This window comes from Papilio polytes, unplaced genomic scaffold (genome assembly GCF_000836215.1).
Source record: "Papilio polytes unplaced genomic scaffold, Ppol_1.0 DF824158.1, whole genome shotgun sequence".
NCBI lineage: Eukaryota > Metazoa > Arthropoda > Insecta > Lepidoptera > Papilionidae > Papilio > Papilio polytes.
In genome coordinates this window covers 2256120-2260119 of record NW_013525046.1, presented here as the reverse complement: position 1 = coordinate 2260119, position 4000 = coordinate 2256120, and positions in this window count along the sequence as shown.

The window sequence follows — 4000 nt, the reverse complement described above, 5'->3', positions numbered from 1 at the left end:
TCCCTGTCCATGGCCTCCATTCAAGGACAAATATTTACATACAAGACCAAAAAATCTTACTAACATTATGAATGCAAAAGTTTAGATGGATGGGTGTTTGTTAGAGTTTAGCTTGAACGGATCTCGATTTAATGAAGCATTGATTAAGCGGAGATGTAGAGCATAGATTTTCATTTGTGTTTTACTACCATAACTAACCAATGAAACTTAATCACAATTTTAATTTCAGTGTGTTATTGTCCTTTTAAAATGACGTTTCAATTTCATACAGAGCTCGGAATGTATACGACAGTCATCAATCAAGCTATAGCAATCGTGTTCGAACCTTAATTTTTTGGCGATGAGATCAAAAGTAAGCCCTTGACCTCATTACCTCGGGCGTGGTCGGCTCACTGGTTGCTCCAGTTTCGGTCAAACCGGCTGTATGTTGATTATTTATAAAGACTTTTTCTCAATTTAATGTTAAATCGTTTACTAGTAATTGTTTTGTATAGAAGCAATAGTGTTTAACACGTTTTGTTATTTTAATTTATTCTTATGAAAGTAAATTCGACAAACAATAACACTGATAGTATTTTTTTTAAATATGGTTTCTTTGACTCCTGCTGCTTTAGTTCTTCGCAGCAACCTTGTTTCCTTTGTAGTTTTAACTTTTTTTTTAATTATTTACGTTGTTTATTTTCTATACTTACTATTATTTTTTAAATATTATATACATTTTCTACACAATTAATAGAATTTAAGGCTTCTTTGAGCTCATGCGAACGTGCGCAGCTATAATTAGCTAACCCGTAATCTAGAAACAATACTTAGTTTATCATTGAAATAGAAAAAAATGATCACTGGAAGTGTTAAATAAAAAATGCTAATAGATAGGTCATTAAAATGTACAATTAATATAGTCTACATTTCCACTGGCGTCGCGGATAAAGGCAATGATCACATGTTTGCAGTGATGCTCCAAAACTACTTAACCGATTTAAATAATTCTTTCACCATTAAAAAGGTACTTTATCACTGAGTTACATAGGTTATATTTTACATTTACAAGGGTATGGATATTACAGATATGAGACGTATATTCTTCGCTATCCAGCAGAAGTAAAGGCAGATTGGTAATTAATGAAATATGGTTTAAAAAGCAGTTAACTAGTAAGTAGGGTTACACCAGCTTAAAGCGAGGTGTCAAATCTACATTATTGATAGTTTGTAACGCAATATTTTTGACACGAGTATGTTTAAGTCGGTGGTAATCCATGAGAAACTGGTTTAGCGACAAGTATGTGCATTTGTTACATAGTCATTGATCTAAATATCGAAGATATTACCAAATTATGTTACGTAATCAACATACGGTTACTAATACATCGTCTCTTTAATTGCTCTCAGAATCGTTATCGATAGGAGTCACTTAGTGTAGATATACAAAATCAGTTTACAATAATGTCATCATCTTCCTTCTTATTCTACTCCTCTGAGGTATGCGGAACATGTTTTTGTCCCCCACATAACTCTATCATACATCATCTCAGTCATCACACCCTTTTTGGTCATGTCACCTTTCACGCAATCCATCCATCTCTTTCTAGGTCTACCTTCACCGATGTACCCTTCCACACTCATAATTAACATTCTTCTTGTAATATGCGATTCCTCCCTCCTCATAACATGCCCATACCAAGCTAACCTTTTACTCCTTACCTTCTCTACTACTGGGGCTCTCAAACTTCCTCTAATATACTCATTCTACAATAATGTGTCAGATTTAAATAAATTTGAGGTAATAAAAAATGTTAGTTTAGAAGTAATGCCCGCTTCACACTTGGACAGTTGCGACGGCACGCGACACTCATTGGCGCTTGTAATCGTTCAAACTCTGCCAGTCAAATCAGAGCGCTATTGACCAACTGTACTGGCCAAGTGTAAACCGCGTATAAGAAAAACTTGATAGCGTTTAGATGTACTTTTTTATAATAAAAGGGGGCAAACGAGCGGCGAGAACATCGAGGTGGTCAACGACGCTGATAGACAACCGCAACACCAGAGGAACTACAGATGCGTTGCCGGCCTTTGAGGAAATTGTAGGCTCGCTTCTTGAAGGACTACTACTATAAGATTGCAAATTATTATTTTTCATACATGTATTGCATTATAAAATTGACTTGTCTCATTATATCATATAATCTATGTTACTAGACCTCAAAACTAAAATCAACATTTACTATCGAAATCAAGATCAGGAATAACGTAATAGTTTTGATACTTGTAATATTTTTATTTAATTAAACATAAGCTTTACTTAATCATGACATGAAAAATATACAGCTATTAACTTAAATAACCTAGTTAACTGAAAGCTAATAATAAGCCTTTACTTACTATTCCTTCTTTTTAAAGAATTACAATCATACAGAATATCAGAAATTTAAACAAAGTCTGGTTGGTAAAGTTGGTAATAGGTTAAGAATTGTTAAAACAAGTAGCTTTTTGAGGCCCAAACTTGGTCTATCTTTTTCAAAACAAGTTAGTGACATCAAAATGTTTACCGGAGCTTGAGGAATAGAGTATAAATATTTTCTTTATTTTAATTACAAGACAATCGATCTAAACTTGTCGGTCGCTGTATACATGCAATTGACCGCGCGAGAGATTGTATGGATAACATCTGATTTTTTGTTGTGTCGTGACCCGAGTGTGGGCCGAGCTACTGATTGTTATACATTGATACTGTTTACAATTAAATTAGGTGTCGTAAAAACGATCTTATTTCAAGATCAAGATACTAACGGATAACGTGAGTTGCGATATGATTAGACAGCCCAATGTTTGTTTATACTTCGTTGCGTTCTGATATCATACTTCTATACTAACATAACGAGAACAGATTTGTATTTTTGTATGTGAAATCAAATACTATGGGGCCGATTTCAAAAATTCTTGCACCATTTAAAAGCTATGTTATCAGTGCAACATAGGATGTATTTTTACCTTTTTTTTAATTTCAAGCGGACGAAGTCGGAAGCAACAAGTAATAATATAAAGCCAAAAGTTTAGATAGATGTATGTACATACAACAAACTTTTGTTAGAATTTCTAGCCTAAACTGCTGAACGGATTCCGATGAAATTTGGTATAGATGTAGAGGATAGTCTGGAAGAACACATGGGATACTCACTTTTGTTTTTTAGATTCTACCCGGACGGAGTCGCGGGCGAAAGCTAGTTAAAAGTAAGTTTTCATTTAAATGTTAGATGAAATGTTTGCACTTTGTAGGTTATGTTTTTAGGCTTAAAATTCCAATCTTTATTAGAATTATAGTCACTTGAATGCGCCTTTTGATGTTAATAACAGTTAAGTCTATCACTATTATTAGTTTTAAGACTCTTCACCGCGCATAATACATATTATAGTATGTATAGACTTTTAGCCTGATAATGAATAAATGATAGACTTTTAATTTTGCATGTCACTTATTAACTATCTCGTTAAAGACTGATAATTTTTTCAACTAGGCTAAAGTTTTCATTAAGTCGAAAAATAGATTTAAACCTCTGATTTCATGTATTAAAATCTTTACATTAAACGGTAATTACATTACACCTCATACACTTCCATGATATCGCTTGAAAACCAGCTTATGTGGTTGATGCAAAGAAAGTTCGTGCTAAAAATATTAAATCATCATTAGGAGCGAGTGCCAAATTGCAAACTTTCAACTAAGGAGTAACTCTTACATGACAAATGAGCAATTAGCTGTCGACCGTGGATTATATAATAATCGATCCAGTTTTTGACCGCTGCCGACGCACCTACACGCATGTTTCGATGGGTAGCGCGTGCGCAACTTGACTAAGTATAAATACCTCGCCGCAGTGGTACGGGATATCATTCACTCACAAATACCTAATCAAACAACATGGCAGCTAAGGTGAGCTAAGTCTTTTAAGTAACAAGTTATTTGTACAACGAATTACAAAAGCTACACGTACAAAAGCTGTAA